The sequence below is a fragment of the Xenopus laevis genome, chromosome 2S (assembly GCF_017654675.1).
Source record: "Xenopus laevis strain J_2021 chromosome 2S, Xenopus_laevis_v10.1, whole genome shotgun sequence".
Classification (NCBI taxonomy): Eukaryota; Metazoa; Chordata; class Amphibia; order Anura; family Pipidae; genus Xenopus; species Xenopus laevis.
Genome location: NC_054374.1, coordinates 106,121,539 through 106,147,788, shown reverse-complemented (window position 1 = coordinate 106,147,788; position 26,250 = coordinate 106,121,539).

Here is a 26,250-nt window from a genome sequence, read left to right as displayed (position 1 = left end):
GATTGGAGTGTCCATAGAATTGAGCATGTTGAAGAATCCAGTCAAGGACGCAGCATCTCCATCCCAAATCAACAGCAGATCATCGATATATCGTAAATATGCAATCAGTTTGTCTGCCGCTCCCCTCATTATGTAATTCTGTTCGTAACGTAGCATAAAGAGGTTTGCATAAGACGGTGCCAGGGCACTGCCCATTGCTGTGCCCGATATCTGAAGGTAGAATGAGTTCTCGAATCTGAAGTAGTTCTTGGTCAAGGCCAGCTCCAAGAGGTCAATCAGAAATTCAGTCGGAACAGACCTGTCGGACCGTGTTTCTAATGCTTCTCTGCAGGCTATTATGCCTTGTTCGTGGGGTATCACAGTATAGAGACTACTGACGTCCATAGTAGCTAATAAGCTATGTTCTGGTATTTTGCCAAGCCCATTAAGGATCTGAATGACATGGGTTGCATCACGAGTGTAAGAGGGCATGCTGACAACAAGTGGTTGTAAGAAGGAGTCCACAAAAGTAGCTATGGGTTGAAATAATGAGCCTACTGCTGATATTATTGGTCTCCCTGGGGGTGCAGACTGGGACTTATGAATCTTGGGGAGCGTGTAAATAATGGGCACTCTTGGATGTTCAGAGGTCAAATATTGAAAGGTAGCCTGATTTAGCCAGCCTGCCGAAAGGGCATTAAAGAGTATGTTGTCCAGTTCCCTCTTAAATCTGGATGTGGGGTCACCAGGGAGTGCTTGGTAAGTGGATGTCACTGAAAGTTGGCCAAGTAGTTCTTGCTTATAGTACTCATAGCTGAGGAGTACTATGCCTCCTCCTTTATCTGCTGGACGTATCACTAAATCTTTGTCTTCTTTGAGAGTCATGATGGCATGTCTTTCATCCATAGACAGGTTTCGATATGGTTTTATTCCTTGGATAGTGGTCATCGTTTCTTTAGAGACAATATTCCCAAACGTTCGAATCGAGGCCGGGGTGTTTGGTGGGTCGAATTTGCTAGCTGGTCTGAATAAAGGAGCAGTTTCTCTCGGTTGGTGCCTAAAATGTTCACGTAATTTGAGTTTACGTTGAAATTTATGTATATCCCCCAGTATCTCTATTGGTTCTGGAGTTTTACTGGGAATGAAAGATAGTCCCTTGTTCAGAAGTGATAGTTCCCCGGGGGAGAGGGTGTGTTGGCTTAGATTGAAAATCACATTCGTCGCCCCCTCGGTGGTTTGTTTTTTATCCTTGTATCTCCCCCGCCTGGTGTGTTGCCTTCTTCCTTTTGCTTTGTCCAGCCGGGACCTTGTACTGACCCCTAAAAAAGAAATTTGTGTAGGTTGAGCGGAGGGGCCAGAGTCAGAGTCTGTGGACTGGTCTGAGCTATCAACAGTTTGTAGTGTTCTGGGCTTGTGTTTTCGACGAATATTCGGATATCGGTCTGTATTGATGCCCATAAGCCAGCCATATACTCTTTTCTGCTTGTAGTCCTCAGCCACTTTACGTACTTTCGTTTGTTTGAAGTTAGTCAGTTCTTGTCTATGTCGTTCAATGATATCTGAGAGTTTCTTCAGCCAATCGCACGTGTTATCTGCTCTGAGGGTGTCAAGCTGGGTTGATTCGATTTTTTCAATATCCCCACGAACTGTAATTAGGTCTTTACCGACCTGTTCCACTACAAGAAGCATAAGATCAAGGGAGCATCGATTTAGGATGCCACACCACTTGCTGCAAAAAGCTGGATTATTGCGGCCAATAGTAGGTACATTATGGATCCTGAAACCCCTTGGTATCAATTTCTGTCTATGATAGTTAGATAAAAATACTCCATGCAAGTTTAAATCAATTTCTTTCCTTTTCAGGTCCAGTAGTTCATGGTATATATTAGTTGGAGATTTACTCACTATTGTATTGAGTGTAGTTTCAGGAAACAGGATCCGGTCGGCATCTGTTGCTGTGAAACCAAATTCCCCTGTTGCATCAATGTTTAAAGCTTGCTGTGTGTATAGATCCTCCATACCCTCTTCTCAGGCTCCTGGATAGAAAATCGATGTCCTGGTGGTCTGGAGGTTGTGTAACAGACCAAAATAGCAAAATGTCTTTATAGTTATAGTGCATAAAATGACGGGTGCTACCATAGAGGCATACAAGGTCCCCAATACATTCGAGATCCAAAGGTGCACTCCGTTAACTCAGTCGATTCCTGGGTGCCAGCCAAAGTGGGTAAGTATTTGCAGAAAGAAGCGACACTCACAGGTTGTTTTTCAGTGCAGATAAGTTGTGCTTTATTCCACTCAACGTTTCGATCCCTCACAGGGATCTTCGTCAGGAGATTACAAACAAACAGCCAGACCCACTCCCAACCCAGAATTTAAACCCCCTGGCCGTTTATTGGCGCCAAAATTGGTTGCTAAGCAACCATCAAGTGGTGTGGGAAAGTGTGTGAACACACTAGGATCAGTATAGGAAGTGAGAACATCGTAAGCAGTATTCATAGTGCTGGCAAGTGTAGCCATGTGAAGCAAAGTGAGCGTAGTTGGAAAAGAATGCCCTTATTTGGTCTTATAACTAATACTTATAAGTGAAACTTCCCTCCTCCGATATATAGTCTACACAGGCGGAAGTAAGACCCTGGGCCCCATTGATCTTGATTGTGGCCCGTTTAACATGATATGACACGATTACTGCATTTATGTTCCTCTCTCCTGCTCTTCCTCGCTCCTGTAACTTGCTTTTAACCTATATTTATCACCTTTTTTCTTCCCTTTGTTCTCCCTGCCTCCGTACATGTCAGTAACCATTAGACCTACACCTAAATGAGAACGATTTTGATCCAAGCCACAGTGCTATGTGAGGTATGATGAAAGTACCCGTGTCAAATTCAATAAAGGCTGGCGTGGTTTCGTAAGACAGTGAGCGGATAAACGTGTTTTGAAGGCAGAAAGCAGTCTTAAGTAATCCGCAGCCACAGCACCACCAAGGGTGCTAAAGCATGCAGATACTGCCTGTACTATTGGGCGTTCCCAGCGTTTCCTTCTAAGCCTTGCTAGGCTGAACACAAACTGACACGGCTCCTCCTGTCATTCCAGCGCAGCTCAGTAAGATTTGTTGTTATCCGGTTGCCCCGGTAACCCCTGTGTATGTCTAGACTCGCGTACAGCAATCTCAGAGCGCTTAGGCGCACACCCACCTCTACACTGCGTGCTGATTGGACAGTTCATATCTAGGAGCGCCGTGATTGGCTCATGACTATGGTCTATAGGAATGGTTTTGAACTGACACGGAGACATTCCTTTGACTTGCAACTTTCTTTCTTTTCCAACTACGCTCACTTTGCTTCACATGGCTACACTTGCCAGCACTATGAATACTGCTTACGATGTTCTCACTTCCTATACTGATCCTAGTGTGTTCACACACTTTCCCACACCACTTGATGGTTGCTTAGCAACCAATTTTGGCGCCAATAAACGGCCAGGGGGTTTAAATTCTGGGTTGGGAGTGGGTCTGGCTGTTTGTTTGTAATCTCCTGACGAAGATCCCTGTGAGGGATCGAAACGTTGAGTGGAATAAAGCACAACTTATCTGCACTGAAAAACAACCTGTGAGTGTCGCTTCTTTCTGCAAATACTTACCCACTTTGGCTGGCACCCAGGAATCGACTGAGTTAACGGAGTGCACCTTTGGATCTCGAATGTATTGGGGACCTTGTATGCCTCTATGGTAGCACCCGTCATTTTATGCACTATAACTATAAAGACATTTTGCTATTTTGGTCTGTTACACAACCTCCAGACCACCAGGACATCGATTTTCTATCCAGGAGCCTGAGAAGAGGGTATGGAGGATCTATACACACAGCAAGCTTTAAACATTGATGCAACAGGGGAATTTGGTTTCACAGCAACAGATGCCGACCGGATCCTGTTTCCTGAAACTACACTCAATACAATAGTGAGTAAATCTCCAACTAATATATACCATGAACTACTGGACCTGAAAAGGAAAGAAATTGATTTAAACTTGCATGGAGTATTTTTATCTAACTATCATAGACAGAAATTGATACCAAGGGGTTTCAGGATCCATAATGTACCTACTATTGGCCGCAATAATCCAGCTTTTTGCAGCAAGTGGTGTGGCATCCTAAATCGATGCTCCCTTGATCTTATGCTTCTTGTAGTGGAACAGGTCGGTAAAGACCTAATTACAGTTCGTGGGGATATTGAAAAAATCGAATCAACCCAGCTTGACACCCTCAGAGCAGATAACACGTGCGATTGGCTGAAGAAACTCTCAGATATCATTGAACGACATAGACAAGAACTGACTAACTTCAAACAAACGAAAGTACGTAAAGTGGCTGAGGACTACAAGCAGAAAAGAGTATATGGCTGGCTTATGGGCATCAATACAGACCGATATCCGAATATTCGTCGAAAACACAAGCCCAGAACACTACAAACTGTTGATAGCTCAGACCAGTCCACAGACTCTGACTCTGGCCCCTCCGCTCAACCTACACAAATTTCTTTTTTAGGGGTCAGTACAAGGTCCCGGCTGGACAAAGCAAAAGAAGAAGGCAACACACCAGGCGGGGGAGATACAAGGATAAAAAACAAACCACCGAGGGGGCGACGAATGTGATTTTCAATCTAAGCCAACACACCCTCTCCCCCGGGGAACTATCACTTCTGAACAAGGGACTATCTTTCATTCCCAGTAAAACTCCAGAACCAATAGAGATACTGGGGGATATACATAAATTTCAACGTAAACTCAAATTACGTGAACATTTTAGGCACCAACCGAGAGAAACTGCTCCTTTATTCAGACCAGCTAGCAAATTCGACCCACCAAACACCCCGGCCTCGATTCGAACGTTTGGGAATATTGTCTCTAAAGAAACGATGACCACTATCCAAGGAATAAAACCATATCGAAACCTGTCTATGGATGAAAGACATGCCATCATGACTCTCAAAGAAGACAAAGATTTAGTGATACGTCCAGCAGATAAAGGAGGAGGCATAGTACTCCTCAGCTATGAGTACTATAAGCAAGAACTACTTGGCCAACTTTCAGTGACATCCACTTACCAAGCACTCCCTGGTGACCCCACATCCAGATTTAAGAGGGAACTGGACAACATACTCTTTAATGCCCTTTCGGCAGGCTGGCTAAATCAGGCTACCTTTCAATATTTGACCTCTGAACATCCAAGAGTGCCCATTATTTACACGCTCCCCAAGATTCATAAGTCCCAGTCTGCACCCCCAGGGAGACCAATAATATCAGCAGTAGGCTCATTATTTCAACCCATAGCTACTTTTGTGGACTCCTTCTTACAACCACTTGTTGTCAGCATGCCCTCTTACACTCGTGATGCAACCCATGTCATTCAGATCCTTAATGGGCTTGGCAAAATACCAGAACATAGCTTATTAGCTACTATGGACGTCAGTAGTCTCTATACTGTGATACCCCACGAACAAGGCATAATAGCCTGCAGAGAAGCATTAGAAACACGGTCCGACAGGTCTGTTCCGACTGAATTTCTGATTGACCTCTTGGAGCTGGCCTTGACCAAGAACTACTTCAGATTCGAGAACTCATTCTACCTTCAGATATCGGGCACAGCAATGGGCAGTGCCCTGGCACCGTCTTATGCAAACCTCTTTATGCTACGTTACGAACAGAATTACATAATGAGGGGAGCGGCAGACAAACTGATTGCATATTTACGATATATCGATGATCTGCTGTTGATTTGGGATGGAGATGCTGCGTCCTTGACTGGATTCTTCAACATGCTCAATTCTATGGACACTCCAATCAGATTCACTTTGAAGTATGACACAAAGAGCATAGAATTCCTTGATCTGCTGATCTTTAAGACAGAAGATGGGCTGGGGACAAGCCTGTATAGGAAACCGACTGACAGGAACACTATCCTGCACGCAGCAAGTGACCATCCACCTTCCACTATCCGGGCAATCCCATACTCACAATTTCTACGGACAATTCGCAACAACAGTGACCCTGAGAAAGCTCAACAACAACTAATGGAAACTTTCGAGAGATTCTTGGAAAGAGGATATAAGAAAGAACTCCTGACTCAGCAACTCCAGAGAGCCATACAATTCACACAAACCGATCTGATTACCAGAAAAACCAAAGACAAGCCTACCACAGCACGGATGATCTTTACCTCCAAATACTCGCATGTTTCTAAACATTTGAGGACCAGTATACAAAAGAATTGGCCTATCGTTGCCATGGACAATGGCCTGTCCCTCTTTGAAGCTCCACCACCCATCTTCGGCCATGGCAGAAACCATAACCTGAAGGATTTGCTGGTTAAAACAGACTTTAGTGATAAGTCTAAGACGTCCTCTAATTGGCTAAGCCAACAACAGAAGCTGGGCTGCTATCGATGCCCAGATTGCACTACTTGCAGGTCCCTACTGATAGGAAAAGACTTCCCTCATCCACACACAGGCAAGCGCTTCAAGATCCAACATAGACTCTCGTGTACCACACCATTTGTAGTTTACATTGTGACCTGCCCTTGTGGGCTGTATTATGTAGGCAAAGCTTCCACCCCTCTACGAGATAGGATTGCTAACCACAGATCAGCAATCAGTAAGGCCATCAAAGAAAACTCAGCCAAACAACCGGTTGCAAGGCACTTTCTACAAATGGGACATGGCCTGCCCACTTTCCGCTGCATGGCGATAGACCACCAACCACCACTGACTAGAGGTGGCAACAGAGACCTGGCCCTCCTCAGAAGAGAAGCAAGATGGATCCAGCGACTGGACACGGTGACCCCTCGCGGACTTAATGAAACACTCCCTTTGGGGTGCTTCTTATAAATCTTGACCTATTGGACTATGTACTATAGATCCCACTCCCTTTCCTACAACATTGGACATAAATGCCCTTATTTGGTCTTATAACTAATACTTATAAGTGAAACTTCCCTCCTCCGATATATAGTCTACACAGGCGGAAGTAAGACCCTGGGCCCCATTGATCTTGATTGTGGCCCGTTTAACATGATATGACACGATTACTGCATTTATGTTCCTCTCTCCTGCTCTTCCTCGCTCCTGTAACTTGCTTTTAACCTATATTTATCACCTTTTTTCTTCCCTTTGTTCTCCCTGCCTCCGTACATGTCAGTAACCATTAGACCTACACCTAAATGAGAACGATTTTGATCCAAGCCACAGTGCTATGTGGGGTATGATGAAAGTACCCGTGTCAAATTCAATAAAGGCTGGCGTGGTTTCGTAAGACAGTGAGCGGATAAACGTGTTTTGAAGGCAGAAAGCAGTCTTAAGTAATCCGCAGCCACAGCACCACCAAGGGTGCTAAAGCATGCAGATACTGCCTGTACTATTGGGCGTTCCCAGCGTTTCCTTCTAAGCCTTGCTAGGCTGAACACAAACTGACACGGCTCCTCCTGTCATTCCAGCGCAGCTCAGTAAGATTTGTTGTTATCCGGTTGCCCCGGTAACCCCTGTGTATGTCTAGACTCGCGTACAGCAATCTCAGAGCGCTTAGGCGCACACCCACCTCTACACTGCGTGCTGATTGGACAGTTCATATCTAGGAGCGCCGTGATTGGCTCATGACTATGGTCTATAGGAATGGTTTTGAACTGACACGGAGACATTCCTTTGACTTGCAACTTTCTTTCTTTTCCAACTACGCTCACTTTGCTTCACATGGCTACACTTGCCAGCACTATGAATACTGCTTACGATGTTCTCACTTCCTATACTGATCCTAGTGTGTTCACACACTTTCCCACACCACTTGATGGTTGCTTAGCAACCAATTTTGGCGCCAATAAACGGCCAGGGGGTTTAAATTCTGGGTTGGGAGTGGGTCTGGCTGTTTGTTTGTAATCTCCTGACGAAGATCCCTGTGAGGGATCGAAACGTTGAGTGGAATAAAGCACAACTTATCTGCACTGAAAAACAACCTGTGAGTGTCGCTTCTTTCTGCAAATACTTACCCACTTTGGCTGGCACCCAGGAATCGACTGAGTTAACGGAGTGCACCTTTGGATCTCGAATATATATATATATATATATATATATATATATATATATATATATATATATATATATAAATCCCGACATTCACAGCACTCACGATTAGTAGTCACTTGTTGCCTGGGTGCGCGCCACTGGTAATGTATATGATCCTCCAAAGTAGAAGCCGCACTCGCAGGTCTTATGAACGTCTAAATGTTTTATTGAAAAGTAACTGCATTTCAGCCTTTGTCAAAGTTACACACACAATTACAAACTACCCCTATATACAGAGTAATTGGCGCGAAATTCAAAATCACCCTCCCCTAGTGACGTGTCCCATGTAGATCGCTGTCATTGGATACTACCTCTATAGTGTAATTAATCAAGATATTTATTGCATTGCGTTAAAAGTATTAGTGTCATTAATTAAATATTGTATTGACAGTCTTGTCACTCTGATCAAGTAATCAACTACCTACACAAAATCACTCAGTTATTTCAAACGTGTTGAATGCACGGGGGGGGGGGCAGTAACACGTTTGAAACAACTGAATGATTTTGTGTAGGTAGTTGATTACTTGATCGGAGTGACAAGGTCCTTCAATACAATACTTAATTAATGACACTAATACTTTGAACGAAATGCAATAGATATCTTGATAAAAAAGCCAAAGCATATTAGAATAGTTATCACAGCTTACAGAGGGGACTGGTCCCAGCCACATACACTTGTCATTGAAATAATATTATATATATATATATATTACTATATCAATAACCACAAGCTCAGTATGAGTCATGGTGTTTTAATTCAAGAATGTGTATTATTTGATGTCCATTAGACAGTTTAAAGCATTTAGGGAATGTAGGGACCTATAGGTTCAATATATGCCAATGGTTTTAAATCCCTACACTTCCTTATCTTCCTAGTTGATGGGCAGATGCCTGTGTATCTAGTTAATAATTTACATATTTCAGTTATTGATCTATAGACCTGTGACCACTTACTTCCTGCCAGTTAGAGGTGGATCTTCCTCTTTGGCTTCTAGTTGCTGACCCAGCTGGATGTGTTCCAGGAAGCCTGGCTATACCAAGGCCCAGTAAAGCTGTTCTGCCTTATAGGGATCACCTCAAGTGATAAGTTGAGGAGTAGGGAACCCATGAATGAGGCCAGCTATAGAGAGGTTAAATAGCATGAGCAGTCTGTGTTCCTACAATGATTGTAGTAGGGAGTAGTAGGCTCTGAGTTTTCCAATAGTGAAGGGAAGGTTTTAGATTCACTCTGATTTTCCACTGTATGAGATATGGACCACACCTGAGCATTTCATCCTAGAGGTGTATCTTAAATTACTCTGATTACATCCACATGGTGCCACATTGTTTTGTCTCTGCCTAACTGCTCTGACATCTTGATTATCTGAAGTACTTTGCCTCTGTGAATTGTAAGTGTAACCCTGTGGATCATTTGTTTCTGACAAATAAACTATTGTTTGCAGCAAGAACCACCTGGTGTCCTTTCTTTACTTTAATGCACAGTAGCCTTTATGAGTTCCAGTTTAAAGGGATCCTGTCATGGGAAAACATGTTTTTTTCAAAACGCATCAGTTAATAGTGCTGTTCCAGCAGAATTCTGCACTGAAATCCATTTCTCAAAAGAGCAAACAGATTTTTTTTTATATTCAATTTTGAAATCTGACATGGGGCAAGACGTATTGTCAGTTTTCCAGCTGCTCCAATCATGTGACTTGTGCTCTGATAAACTTCAGTCAGTCTTTACTGCTGTACTGCAAGTTGAAGTGATATCACCCCTGTTCCACCCCCCAGCAGCCTAACAACAGAACAATGGGAAGGTAACCAGATAGCAGCTCCCTAACACAAGATAACAGCTGCCTGGTAGATCTAAGAACAACACTCAATAGTAAAAGCCAAGTCCCACTGAGACTGATTCAGTTACATTAATTAGGAGAAATAACAGCCTGCCAGAAAGTAGTTCCATCCTAAAGTGCAGGCACAAATCACATCACTGGGGCAGCTGGGAAATTGACAATATGTCTAGCCCCATATCAGATTTCAAAATTGAATATAAAAAAATCAGTTTGCTCTTTTGAGAAATGGATTTCAGTGCAGAAGTCTGCTGGAGCAGCACTATTAACTTATGTCTTTTGAAAAAAACATGTTTTCCCTTTAGGTAAACCTTTTCTTCATAACTTCCACTTAATGAAGGCCCCGCCTGTCCTGTTAGAGTCCAATGTAACCAATGCTTTATTGCAATAGCTGAACATTACTCATTTTGGTCTAATATAGCCCAAATTGTGTTACAGGAGCATTATGCTACATGCTTTTGGGGTGGCTACATGATACTTTTTGAGGTATGGTGCAAAAAATACATAACCTTTAGAAAAAACTGGACTATGGGAAAATTCTTAAATGTCTCTGGGAAGTTGAGAATACTGAATATGCTCTTTGTTCCGCCATCTACATACATGCCAACATCTACCTGTAAACAGTGGCTTTTGAAATTGTTTGTGCTTTAATTGATGCAGCCTGCTGTTTGAAGTGGTATGTGTTCTGCTGACTATCCCAGACATCAAATTTGAGGAACCTTGATGGATATCACTGCGCTGCACATTCTAGATTCTAAACTACAGTCTGAGTACAGGTTAAATGGATTTACTTACTTTAATCCATTTTATTTTCCTTGTAGTAATCGTCGCTCGTTTCCTCCACTATTGGGCTATGTAATTTCAGTAATTATGTTCTGTTGTTGCAGGTGGAGGGCAGATCCATTTTAAAGGGGTGTAAGCCTGCAATTAAGTGAAAATGCACACAATAAGTATAATAATGTGAGCGACAAATAAAAAATGCATGTGTCATTCTACAACCTCATTATTATGAATGGAAGTTGGCAAATAATAATTCTTTTGTATCTATGGTAGCTCTAAATGGGCTCTTAATACTAACAACACAGAGGGGATTAATACTAACAACACAGAGGGGAAATCGTTAAACTTTCCTCTGCGTGAAAATGTTAAAATGTTATTTATTTTTGTAAAAGTACTAAGAGCGATAAACTCCACTTAGTGATGCAACAACAAATATCTTAACCATTAATGGCAGTTTTTGTGACTTTGTCATTTCCAAGAATTAACCTATTTCACCTAATAAAATGCACCAGATGACATGATCGGCAATGCATTTAAGAAGTGAAAGTGTATTTATATGGCTGCATTATAATAATATTCATTTTAATATACCCCCAGTGTGACACCGTGACCATGTAATCTATGTATAGTACTGTGTTAATACTCTGCTTTATCAGATAAAAAAACAATGACTAAATCTTTCAGATTTTAATTCTTGGTGGTAGAACAATCACAGGGCCATTGTCCCCACTTAATTTAAAGCTGAAATAACACTGTTACAACTTAGTCATTAAAGTGTCTAGATGCCCCCTAGACAAGCAAATGTTCTTCCTCTTCAAAACCAAAAACAAGTGCTGTTTTCATGAGGGGCAGCTGCAGGTCTCTGTGCTCCCAAATGGGGCAATTCTTTAATCCAAAAAGGCAGTGTGCAGAAAAATGCAGAACATTTTCAGTTTGAGATTGCTGCTAGTGATGGGCAAATAAATTAGCCTGCCACAAATTTGCTGCAAATACCCGCGATTCGCCACTGGTGAATAAATCTGCGAATCTCCAGCGAAAAATCGCCGGCGTCAATTTCCGGTTTTTTCGAGAAAACTTTCAAATAGCTTGATTTTTTGCGAAACGTTCGAATTTCACACATTTTTCGTAAAAACATTCGAATTTCACAAATTTTTCATGAACTTTCCGATTTCACGAATTTTCACGAATTTTCTGCTATTTCGCGAATTTTGCGGGAAATCCACATTTTTTTGGCGAATCAAAACGGGAGAGATTCGCCTATTACTAACTGCTGCCTTCCTAATGACCACTTATATGACCCCTATTGTGTAAGCACATAAAAAGCTCCTGTTGTGAGCTAATTTATTTGCTAATACTTCACTTGCATCTGGACACAGCATTAAAGACTTAGTTGTGAGGACTGTGTCCTCTTTGGCATTGTGATGGCAAGAGACTGCATGCATTACAGTTATGGGACCTTTTATCCAGAATGCTCCAGATAATGGATCTTTTTGTAATTTGGATCTTCATATCTTAAATCTACTAGAAAATCATGTAAACATTAAATAAACCCAATAGGCTGGTTTTGCTTCCAATAAGAATTAATTATATCTTAGTTGGGATCAAGTACAAGTTACTGTTTTATTATTACAGAGAACAAGGAAAACATTTAAAAAAAATTGTATTATTTGGATAAAATGGAGTCTATGGGAGACAGCCTTTCTGTAATTTCTGGATAACTGATTTTTGGATAAACAACAACACAGCAGCAGGCTTGTCTATTTTTGTGTTCAAGGAAAAGAAAACGAAATCTTGTAAAAGGAAAATTGCGACAATTGTCATGCAACTTTTTTCCCACAAATCTATCTTTTTTTTTGTAATTCTTGAGCATTAATAAACAGAATGTTCATTTTGCTGCAAAAAAATAAATAAATGAAAATCACGTTTCCATCATTTTTTTGAATGACTGAAAATCTTGATGGTTTTAATAAAATGGGAAAAAAAGAAAATAAAGTAGTTTGAAATCTTCAGAGACAATTCCCTTTGATTCTATAAAAACTCAGCAGTTTTTATTTGTAATTTTTTTCATGCAAATTTTCCCCCTTTTTTTCCTGTAATAAATTGCAACTATTTTTTTCCCAAATCATGACAAAAAACACAATCTCAAAAATTGATAAATCTGCCTCTTGCATTGTGAGCATGAAACAACATATTGCATTTATTTCATGAGATTATTTATAAGGTCTGGACGGCAACTATCTTACTTATACATAAATAAATTAAAGCTAAATCCAGCACTGTCATTATATCCAACATTAAAATATGTGAACAGATGTATTTTTTGCTGACACAGTAGAAAACTAACAGGATCTACCATGTGACATAATAGCTCTTAAACCTAATTTATTGTGTATTGTCTAAAAACATGCTCTAAAAACATACTGATCCTTCAGCATTTAACAAGGTTATATACCGTAACTTTCTTATGTAGTGGTAGAGGTTGTAACTAAGGATCTACCCTTTGTCCCAGGTATATTCAAACCTCCGCTCCTACCAGAGCAGGACATTGCCAGCTGCACAATGATTAAGGGAATAAGACTAAAGACAATAAAATATTATTTATGCGTGTAAGTGTAAAATCAAAGTATTTAAATGAAAGCAAAATTGATTGCTGCAGTTGCATGATCTGACTCACCAAAACGGACTCAACTGCATGCGTGTTTTGGCACAAATTGGGTGCATTTGAGACAAATATTTTCAATGTTTGAGTAATTTCAAGTGTTCACAGTGCAAGTGACATCTGTGCCCAGTTCTTTAGGCACGAGTTTGCTGTGTCTATAGATGCAGGACCTGAAAGTAACTCTGGAGATACTGCCTGGTCAGGAGGTGGCAGTAGCTCCACCCTAATAGCACCCTATTGACAACAGAAGGACTAAGCAGAGCCAAGTGCAACCGAGTGCAAGGAGCACATTTTGATGCAGGTTGCTTTTGAGAGTTGTTTTACCCACTGCGCTAGTGGATGTAAATGAGCCATACATGTGTACATACATGCTCTTTTGCTCTAAGAAAATACCCTCAGCCTGGATCTGGCAGTAATTCCAGGGTTGCCTAAGCAGGTTGTGCCAATACCCATGTGGATTTGTACCAAGCAAATCAGACATTAAAATTGTTATTAATGTCACTTGCTAGGACAAATTCAAGCGAAAAAATGTGTTCCACAAGTTTTGGGTAATTTACCCAAGTGGATGCTAATATGTGTCTGTATTGCTGTATTGTTCATTACTATTTAAATACTAATATAAATATTTCTCTGGGCACGTTTTTGCATTCACATCATATTTAATAAACGTACCTAAAAATGTTACAAAGTTTCTTCTCAGAAATTAATTGAAGACGTCAGCTCTCTATTTTGTTTTGCTGTTTGTGTAATGGAAGATGGTGAACTTACCCCACGAGACGTCCAAGATGGCGACCTCCTGCTCCACCATGCGGTTCTTCCTGGTCGCAATGTGACTGCATCAGAAACAAGTCGCTCCCGGATTGGTCGCCGGCGACGGAATGGACGCCGGCGTCAGAATGTGCGTCGGCGTCAGGACGCTAACGTGAGGACGCCGGCGTCGGCGTCATGACGTCATCGCGTCAAGTTTTGGCGCCAACTTTGGACTATTTATTCCTGACTGCCCTTTACCTCCTTGCCCAATTATAGGTCTATCTTGCATAGTTCCTGAGTGTGATTTACTGCTTTCTGATTATCTGTGTACCAACTTCTTGCCTGTTTTACGACTCTGATCCTTGCTGCCTGTATTTGACCATTTGCCTGTTTACGACCATCCTCTTGATAAATCCTTTTGTACCGCGAACTTGGTATTATTGCCTCCTCCTTGGTCCACACTACAACGGAGCCTTCGGGCCCTGACAGTATAATTGGGCCATGGACCCCTCGGAGGAGCCTCAAGTTCCAACTGATGTCGGCAGAGCCGTTCGTGGATTGGCTTCTCGTATGCACTCTTATGAAGCCCAGCAAACCCACTTCGGCCAGGCACTAGAAGCAATCTTGGAGAAATTGTCTGCTTTGTCTCCTGTGGCTCCAGTTCCTATACCAGTTCCTGCAACCCCGCTCCAGGTTTCCGAGCCTCGCATTCCTGCACCTCCTCTCTACAGCGGTGATCCGGAATCATGCCGTGGTTTCATCAACCAGTGTGAAATCCAATTCACCCTGCTTCCAGGTCAGTTTGTCTCGGAGCGAGCAAAGGTGGGCTATATTATTACCCGCCTGCAAGGGAAAGCTCTGGAGTGGGCTTCTCCTCTTTGGGAGAAGGAGGATCCGGTAATCGATGATGCCAGGGCCTTCATCCGGGACCTTCGCACTGTATTCGATGCTCCTGGTCGGGCTACTTCTGCCTCTGCCCGTTTATTCCAGCTGCAGCAAGGGACTCGTTCAGTTCCTGAATATGCCATTGAGTTCCGAACTCTCGTGGCGGAAACTTCGTGGAATAATGATGGGTACCATGCTGCCTTTTACAACGGTCTGGCGATGCGCATCAAGAACGATCTCGTATCCCGTGAGATTCCTCCTCGTTGGGAGGACCTTGTTGCATTGGCTGTAAAGGTTGACACCCGACAGAGGGAGTTCCAAGTCGAACTTGAAAGGGATCGTGCTAGGAAGTTTTCCAGGTTCCAACCCACCCTGGCTCCACGCTTCCAAAGACCCCTACTCCCCAGTCCGACTTCTAATCCTCTTCCTTCTCCTCCTGTGGCACCTGCTACTTCTTCTTTGCCATCTGAAGAACCAATGCAGATCGGTCGGGCACGCCTTTCCGAACAGGAGAAGTTACAAAGAAGGGCTGCTGGGTTATGCCTCTACTGCGGGGGAAAAGCTCACTTCGCCCAAGAATGCCCAGTGAAGCCGGGAAACTCCAAAACCTAGGTAAGCTTGGGGAGACTTACCTGGGTGGAATTTGTTCTTCTCCCCATTCATCTGCTCAAGATTTCTTCTCAGGCATTCCTTGATTCTGGTGCTGCAGGCAACTTCATGGATCGTGCCTTTGCTGATAACCATGTCATTCCGCTTCAACCTTTGGCAACCCCTCTTCGTGTCCTGGCGATTGATGATCGTCCCCTTTCTTCTGCCATCATCTCGCAGTCTACTCAGGAACTTTCCTTCAAGGTGGGCACTATGCATTTGGAAAGACTGTCTTTTCTTCTTATTGATTGCCCTTCAACTCCTGTGGTCTTGGGACTGCCTTGGTTGTGTGTTCATAATCCAGTTATTGACTGGTCCATCTCACAAATATCCCGTTGGAGCCCATTTTGTGTACACAACTGTTTGCCTGCTGCCCCTGTCATCAAAGTTTCTTCAGTGTCTTCGAATTATTCTCTTCCTCCTGTGTACCAAGCCTTTTCCGATGTCTTTGATAAGAAGTCCGCTGAGACCCTCCCACCTCATCGCCCCTATGATTGTCCTATCGAACTTTTACCCGGCTCAATGCCTCCTCGAGGCCGCACTTATCCGCTTTCTCCCTCCGAAACTTCTGCTATGAAGTCCTACATCCAGGAGAATCTTCAAAGAGGTTTCATTCGTCCTTCTACCTCCCCTGCTGGAGCAGGATTCTTCTTTGTTGAAAAGAAAGACGGAAGTTTGCGGCCCTGCATTGACTACAGGGGGTTAAATAAAATCACCGTAAAGAACAGATATCCCCTTCCTCTCATCTCTGAACTTTTTGATCAGCTCAAGGGGGCTAGTTTCTTTACCAAGTTGGATCTACGTGGGGCCTACAATCTCATTCGGATTCGCGAGGGAGATGAATGGAAGACCGCTTTCAATACTCGTGATGGCCATTACGAGTATCTCGTCATGCCTTTCGGCCTTTGCAATGCTCCTGCGGTCTTCCAAGAATTAGTCAATGATATTTTTCGTGATCTTTTGGGACAGTGTGTGGTTGTGTACCTAGACGACATTCTTATTTTTTCCAAAACCCTCTTCGATCATCGTTGTCAAGTACGTGAAGTTCTTTCCAGATTGAGGAAAAACAATCTCTTCGCCAAGCTGGAAAAATGCACCTTCGAAGTTTCTTCTATTCCTTTTCTTGGCTACATCATTTCTCCTCAAGGTTTTAAGATGGATCCCGCCAAAGTTTCTGCAATTTTGGAATGGCCCCTTCCCACGAGCGTTAAGGCAGTCCAGAGGTTTATCGGCTTCGCCAACTATTATAGACAATTTATCAAAAACTTCTCTTCCAAGATCCATCCAATTCTGGCCTTGATCCGTAAAGGGAGTAAACCTCAACTCTGGCCTCCTCTAGCTCTCGAAGCCTTCAAGACCCTCAAGGAAGCCTTTTCTTCTGCTCCTATTCTTCGACACCCTGAACCCTTACAGCCCTTCTTCATTGAAGTCGATGCCTCCGATGTGGGAGCCGGTGCAGTCCTGTCCCAAAGATCTTCCTCTGACGGGAAACTCCACCCGTGTGCTTTTTTCTCTAAAAAATTTTCCTCCCCTGAGCAGAACTACGATGTGGGCAATCGGGAGTTACTTGCCGTTAAGTTGGCCTTGGAAGAATGGAGACATTTGCTTGAGGGTTCTTCTATTCCAGTGACTATCTTCACCGACCACAAGAACCTTGAGTTTATTCAATCCCTCAAGCGCCTCAATCCCCGGCAAACCAGGTGGGCACTTTTCTTCTCTCGTTTTAATTTTATTATTACTTTTCGTCCTGGCTCCAGAAACAGGAAGGCTGACGCTCTGTCCAGAAGCTTTGCCCCTGAAGATTCCTGTCCTGAAGATCCTGTACCCATTGTACCCTCTACCAAGATTATCGCCGCCATATTTCCCTCCTGTGCCTCTCAGTTACTTTCTGCTCAGTCTTCGGCTCCTGCAGAGACCCCTCCTGGTGTTGCCTTTGTCCCTCCGGAATTTCGTCTTGACATTTTATCCCAAGCTCACAGTTCCAAACAGGCTGGCCATCCTGGGATTAAGAAGACAACAGAACTCTTGCCACTTCCCATTCCATCTCGACCCTGGACTCACTTGGCGATGGATTTCATTGTCGATCTCCCTGTTTCTTCTGGCCACACTGTCATCTGGGTGGTGATCGACAGATTCAGCAAAATGGCTCACTTCATACCCCTCCGGAAACTGCCTTCTGCTCTTGAACTCTCTGAACTTTTCATCAAACATATATTCCGTCTTCATGGTTTTCCTACCGAGATTGTGTCCGATCGGGGGTCCCAGTTTATTTCCAAGTTTTGGAGGTCTCTTTGTAAAGCCCTTAACATTTCTCTTCAATTTTCTTCCGCCTACCACCCACAGTCGAATGGAGCCGCTGAACGGGTCAATCAGGCCTTGGAGCAGTTTCTTCGCTGTCATGTGTCCTTGTGCCAGGATGATTGGTCTGATCTTCTTCCCTGGGCTGAATTTGCCCACAACAACGCCCTGCATTCTTCTTCCCAGAACTCTCCTTTTTTCTGTGTTTATGGTCTCAATCCTTTGGCATTTTCTCAGGATCTTCTTCTTACCAATGTACCTGCGGCCAATGATCAAGCTGCTCACATGTTGGCTATTCGGCATGCTACCGCGGCAAACTTGGAGAAGAGTTCCCTGGTGCAGAAAAAGTTTGCTGACAAGAGAAGGATTTCTTCCCCTCCATACATTCCTGGTGATAAAGTTTTTCTTTCCACACGCAACATTCGTCTCAAGATTCCTACACCCAAGCTTGGTCCTAAATTCATCGGGCCCTTCCCTATCATCGAAATCATCAACCCTGTGGCTGTTCGTCTTCAACTCCCTCCTGAACTGCGGATACCCAATGTTTTTCATGTTTCCCTGCTTAAACCTGCTATGTCTTGTCCTTCTTCTTCTTCTTCCCCAGCTCCTGTTTTGGTTGACGATCATATGGAATTTGAAGTCAAAAGAATCCTGGACTCTCGTATTTCCCGGGGCATTCTTCAATATCTCATCGAGTGGAAGGGGTTCGGTCCTGAGGAGTGTTCTTGGGTGAGAAGTTCCGACGTACATGCACCTGTCCTGGTTCGTAAGTTCCACAGACTCTTTCCTTCCTCCCCTAGCCTCGGTGGTCCTGAGGCCCCCCCCCTAAGGAGGGGGGGTACTGTAATGGAAGATGGTGAACTTACCCCACGAGACGTCCAAGATGGCGACCTCCTGCTCCACCATGCGGTTCTTCCTGGTCGCAATGTGACTGCATCAGAAACGAGTCGCTCCCGGATTGGTCGCCGGCGACGGAATGGACGCCGGCGTCAGAATGTGCGTCGGCGTCAGGACGCTAACGTGAGGACGCCGGCGTCGGCGTCATGACGTCATCGCGTCAAGTTTTGGCGCCAACTTTGGACTATTTATTCCTGACTGCCCTTTACCTCCTTGCCCAATTATAGGTCTATCTTGCATAGTTCCTGGGTGTGATTTACTGCTTTCTGATTATCTGTGTACCGACTTCTTGCCTGTTTTACGACTCTGATCCTTGCTGCCTGTATTTGACCATTTGCCTGTTTACGACCATCCTCTTGATAAATCCTTTTGTACCGCGAACTTGGTATTATTGCCTCCTCCTAGGTCCACACTACAACGGAGCCTTCGGGCCCTGACAGTTTGTTACCTAGATGACCTAGAGACAATAACAAAGAGACAGTTGCTGCCACAAGCTCCTATTTACAAATATTATTTATTGATTCAAATGATCATGTGTAGCCTTTCCTTTTGCCATTATGTTGCCAGATCAGCACAGTTGATTTAAATGATCAACCCCAATTGCCTCTTGTTTACATTAAAATGTAATGTATTGGCTTTACAATAATAATTATACTGGGAATAAAACTTGTTGTTTAATACTTTGATCCTGTGTATGTGCTTAAAATTAAAGCTACTAACATAGCAGCGTACACTTACATATTTTATGCACAATAGAATTACATGACCTCTTGTTTCATACTGCACCAAGTAGTTTCCAATTGTCCTTGCCATAAATCAGGCATTTAAAAAAATGTTCCTCTGCATGTGACTCTAAGATGTTGAAGTATCTGACTGGATATTTGCCATCTGCCTATAACATAATGGAAAGTATTAAAGCAGATTTTACATTCCTAACTTATCTTGGGAGATATCTTTCAGTGTTTATAATTTCCTTTGTACGTTTCTAAACTCAATATTGCTATCAAATAATTATAGAAAAACATTAGTTTGAGGAACCTTTGAAAAGATTTATGACATGCATGTAAAAAACCTCTGATAGCTTCTAAGCCCCATGGTCATATTGGGTTTCTAGTACATGGACTTTGTTCTCTCATTCTTCAGTATTAAATTATAAAAATATATGTAGCATCACATGGAATGTATTATTGTTGTCATCACTCATTTGTCATTTTCATATTCAGCGGTTTAGAACACTAAGTAAAATAAAAGTCAAAATTCCAAAATCAACATTCAGGATTAAGTGAAACAGAGGCAAGCAGATTACCTTTTATTTTGCTTGCATTTCCGTGTAATTCCATGTTTATTAGTGGGACATGAAATCAGGGCACCAGCAAGAAATGTCTAGACTTTACACCAAAATCTTTTTAGGGCCACTGTACAACTTGTAAAAGATGATCTGTTAACAAATAATATGCACATGTCCCTCTGTAGTCAATAGACCACCCGCATTTCAAGATCTGTTGCTCCAGTTGTTTAGCAGATTGGTAAGTGGATTGATCAAAAGAGTCTTGCATAAGCAATAATAACCAGAAATACCCCTACATAAGCTAAACTTGCTCTAACCCTGTCATGTTATGTGTGGCTGGCAATGAGTATTTTTGAGCAAAAATCGGATTATGCTGGCAGGATCAGAGCAATTGCAAGGTTAAGTTATGGAGAGATGTTGCAATTGTTTTGTTACCCACCCATGAGCAATGATGGCAGCAAAGTGCTTCATGTTCTAGGTAGTGTCGTATATAGGCACTGTAGCTCTAAGGATAAGTATTATTGGCATGTATGTTATTTCAATGTTCATTCATTACGGCTATGCAAACATGCAGAGAGCATCACATTTGTTAATCTGAAAGTAGATTATTCTCCTTTTCTTTTTTCCTCCATCTAAATAAAAATGAACGTGCAATTAAAAAAGTGTTTTATTGGAGCAATTATTCAAGGAAACATGTCACTTAAACATACTGCGCCCAAAGAAGACATATTGGGATAAAATCAATTTTAACAAATGTTTATTTTAAAATCAAGTTTTAAACAAGGTTGATAACTCAACTCAAATCAAGTTCAAGTAGACTGTGCATTTAGCAGTGTTATCTTCTATACCTGTTTTATGAGTCCAGCATTAGTTATAACAGGTGCCAAGCTGCTCTTCACAAAATTCAGTGTGGCCTCATTTATGTACATTCCTAGCTGGTATATTTTAAGAAATAAAATCCAAGCAATACAATGAGGAAAAGGCTTAAGTTTGGACAAACTTATATTGGGCAACATCTAGACTGCAACAAGATACATACAATTGATTGACATGATGGAAGGTATGAGTCCTTCAGGTAAGAACTGATATTGTGCACACAGGAGGCAAGAATGCGTGATGAAGGAACAGGACAAAGAGTCAGGATCTGGCAGGATAGAGACAGGGTGGGAGAAGAGAACAGGACCGGAGCAGGACGGAGCAGGATGAAAACTGGTGACTGGACTGGGTGGGCATAGAAACAGGACTGAAATAAGTAGCTGCGGGCAAATAGATGGTGACTAGAAGGAGCGGGATAGTACGGGCAAAGTGGCAGGGACTGGATTCGGACAGGATCAAGCAGAGATAGGGTGAGAATAAGGGAAGGACAAGAGCAGGAACAGGACTGGCAGAATAAAACTAGGTCAGAAGCCAGAGCAAGGAAACAGAGAGCGAGGGTCAAGCCACAGTGCTGATGTGCATAAGCCAATGCTCAGACATGGGATGTGAGGAGGGCTGGGCTTACATAGGGCAGAAGCAGCCCTATTGACTGACCCAGCCAATAAATCTGCTGGGGTGATACAACACAGTTAGGGAAACCAGTGGAAGGGAGACACACACACAGGCTACTCTCCCTGCCCAGTGGTTAAGGACAACACCCGTCCTGGGTCCCAGCACCTTAAGAGAAAAATGAAACCGAAAGCAGCCAGTATAGAGATGTCTTACAATGAATACAAAGTGAAGTATGGTGAAAAGCGCAAAAACAGTGACAAATCAATCTTATTGTTCTTTGCACTCGAAAATAGAGCACAATGATCTATATTTGCCAGATGAATACAATGCTGCCTGTAAGATATATGTGTTGTATTCTGTCATTTCATTTGGGACTTGCCAATGTAACATAGAGGTAGAAGTCTAGATGTGCTATTCTCTGGAATTGAAATTGCATCTGTAGGGCCTCAGGTCTATTCAGCACATCTCCATAATGTTACCAGGGACTGTGGCCTTGTCCATTAAAGACAGGGAACAAAGTCAGAGGGACAGAAATTCCACCTACATACCTGCATAAGTCTCCCTTCAAAGCAGGTGAACACTCAGTAGCATGCTACATAAAACACCAAGCATGCTTTTGTTTACATAATTAAAAGGGTGGTTCACCTTTAAATTTTTAAGTATGATTTCGAGAGTGATATTCGGAGACAATTTGCAATTGGTTTTAATTTTTTAAATATTTATGGTTTTTGTGTTATTTAGCTTTTTATTCAGCAGCTCTCCAATTTGCAATTTCAGTAATCTCGGAATTTATCTCAATATTTTCTGATACAAACTCCAATCAAATCCGCTCGGGTTTTTAACGCTTATTTATTATTACATTTTCCGAAAATTTGCGTTGCGGCAAAAATTCAGATTTTCGAGAATTTTTCTGACTTTTCCATCCGATTTTCAAAATTTTTCATAATTTTCACCCAAAAACTCAAAAAATCATTGGGACTTCTCCCATTGACTTATATGCAATCTCGACAGGTGTGAGATGCCGGATTTTCAGATTCAGACTTTTCCATCCTCGGGGCTTAATAAATTCTGAAAAATTTGTGATTTTTTAAAAGTCAGATTTTATGAAAAAAAATTTTTTTGTGATTTTTGCATTCGGAGTTTAGTAAATAACCCCGGTTGTCCCACATTTTAGAGTCCCTTGTCCACCCCTTGTATTTAGTTCTCTGCCGTCAGTAAGCAGGAGAATCTTGCCTAAGGGGACACTGTCAAAAAAACTGATCCAGGTATTAGCATTATATGGTGTCAGATTAATAGAAGCAACTAATAGGCACAAGGGAACACTCAGACAGGAGTGACTTGCCTCTGTATATTAAGTTACATACTTTACAAATACAAATTTCCCCTTTAGTGTTGTTTGATTTTGATTTGTGGTGCTTCAGGTGCCTGTGTGAGTGAATGCCTGTGTGAAGCAGCTGTGGCTGCCTGAGAGAATGTGGTAGCTGTGGTAAAGAAGATGCTGATATTTCACATTGAAAAATTGTGTTTATGGTCCTTATACTATGGTACTGCCCAGCTTTCAATTAATTTTCATTAAATCTTGATGGCTACAGAGCCTTCATCACAGTAACAGTACTGATCTTTTACAGCTAAAATAACCTAAGGTGCATGAAAAATAATAGGTTGAGGATCACTTAAATGAAACCCATTTACATTAATACCAGTTGTCACATGCAACCAACTCTCTACTAGTAGATAAACTCCAGCATTCACACTGTGATCCATCTCTCCAAGGGCCCACAGTCTCATTCACAAAAGTCATGTTGTGCTGGAACCCAGACCACCAAATACTGCTCTTTCCTTGTCTTTTTGAAAATGCAACATGGAATGTTTCTCACCTTTGCTTTGATGCACTGTTATACTGTAATACTTGACTCAAGAATATACATGACTGCTACTCATTTGCCAAAAAACTGGTTAATGAGACAGCATGACTATATAATATAACAAACAGCCATACAATATAGGCAATATTAAAGATATGTCTCTGTCTTAAATATATTGATAATGGGTTGAGTGCAGAGGACTCTTGTATTTGTATATATATATATATATATATATATATATATATATATATATATATATATATATATATATATATATATACCATCTAACAACATGATATAATGCCACAAAATTTAACTCCATTGGTTGAATTATTTAAGGGAATAGCTCAAAAATCACAAGACTCATTTCAAGAAAGGAACCAGCTCTACAGCTTTATTGAAAACAAATTGGCAAACAACAGATGTCCCAATGTTTGAATTACCAATTGGTCAAAGTAGACCATTCCCCTGAACCTCAAGAATCCCAACGTATAACTCTGGAGAACCATTTCAGCAGGGGCAATCCTGCCAAATTTGTCGCCCGAGGCGGCCTTTGTTTTTGCCGCCCCCGCCTCCCCACGGCACTCACCTTCAGCGCCTGACAGGGGTCCGGGGGGTCCACATCGCAATTGCGCTCTCTGCACTAGAAGAGCCAAATTTCCGGTTCCGGAAATTCGGCTCTTAGTTACCAGGAGCGGCTTTTTTGCCGCCCCTGGCAACCAGGGGGGCGCTGCCGTCTGAGACGAGTGCCTCAACTCGCCTCATTGGTGGAGCACCCCTGCATTTCAGCAAAACTGTGATCTTTATTAGATAAGTTGCACTACATGTTCAGGATCCAGAGATCCTTCCTTGGGTGCTTGTATTAATACTTCACCTGAGGAAGGATCTCTGGATCCGAAACATGTAGTGCAACTTATCTAATAAAGGATCACAGTTTGGCTGAAATGGTTCTCCAGAGTGATATGTTGTGATTTTTGAGGTTCAGGGGAATGGTCTACTTTGACCAATATGTCATGATTTGTGAACTCAAGGAGGTGTGGTGGTACCTGGCTCTGTGTGATGAACCGAATACATTGGGAACAACAAGGGAAGTCTTTATCAAACTGAACATTCGGGGATCATATTGTTGTCCTTATAAGTGAAATTGCTTTGTAAAAAACAGCAGCACCCAAAGGCTAGACATCCATATAAAATAATAGCATACCTTTATAAATACACATGATGTATGTGATGAACAGGATAAGCCACAGAATTAAAGGGCGAAACCAAAACATCCTGAAATTTTCATGTAGTTCAAAATTTCATATAAAAGTTAAAGAAAAAGTCTTAATCCAAAATTGTCATCAAAAATGCATACGTACAGACCCCACAGTGCTTTGCATTTTGAGCTACAAGTAGTGATGGGCGAATTCGCAGCAAATTTGTGCGATTTGCGAAACGGCCGCAAAAATTCGCCGTCAAAAAAAGGGCGCCGGCGTCAAAAACGGGCGCCGGCGTCAAAAACGAGACGCCGGCGCCGTTTCGTGAATTTTTCGCCGTTTTGCGAATTTCGCAAATTTTTCGGCGAAGCGAAACGGCGCAAATTCGCCCATCACTAGCTACAAGGCAATCTCTTGATGCTTTTAATAGTAGCTGTGTTATACTAAATATAATAACCTTATCTATTGCCATATAAAAGATTAAGTAAGCATGTAATGTCTTACTCACACATGCACACAAAAACATACTCATGTGAATTGTGCATGATAAGAGTTTTAGGTTATAAAACTTTAAATTTTAATTCTTACTGCCATCTGGAGGTAGCAGAGGTCAAATGTGAGAAAAGAGTGTTTGGTGAACCCTGCCAGCTGAAATGTGAGAACATGGTAGGAGGTCATAAATCCCATTTTCCATACTGCCAAGTATTTTAAGATTCCATTCAGTTATCCACCCTTTAAAGACTCCTCTCAAAAATCATCAGACAACTAAACAACATCTATTCCTTTAATAACAGCTAATGTGGAACACATTCACTATTCATTATAATGCCTTGGCAATACAAGAGGGAGAAAATAGATTTCCATATTTCTACTTTTAGCAAAATGTGGTTGGATATTGCTATATTTCTTTTTCATAATTGAATGCAGTAACATGAATTGGTCCTTTGTGTGATATTAATAAGACATATTTGCACTTATCCCATCCCTGGGGTTGGATACAGAGACTGAAAGAGAAAGAGTGGCAACTGTGGGTGCCTGAGCTGCCTTTATTCATTAGCACAAAATGAATCTTATTGGCTGCCAATACAATTATTGATATGCAAATGATTGTAAAAGAGAAAGGGAATGCATGGTGCTTGAAGCCTCAGACTTTTCCTCATTTCCCACTGCCAATCTATCATCATAAAAATGTCTGATTTGCAATGTCCAACCACGTTAGTAGAACTTTGCGAAAAGTGAGCACGTCCTTTAATATACATGTTCAAATTGCATGTGTGGTGTTACATTGAATGTTTCTTTGTTATGCCCTGTAGCACTGTGTTATGTGTAGTCTATTGTGTCTTTCTTATACTCGCTTTAGTTTGGATTTGAACTCTAAACTTGATGCATTATCTCTAGCCAGGGTGCCAGTCTGTTTTTCCATATCAATCTGTTCTCCAGATTCTGCATATCATTTACTTTAATAGATGGTACAGCTAATGTTTAATTTACTGCTGAGCACTTTACACTGTATGCACTTACAAACAGTGCAACACTTCTATCTACTACTTTTTTTTTTTTATATAATTCTCATAAAACA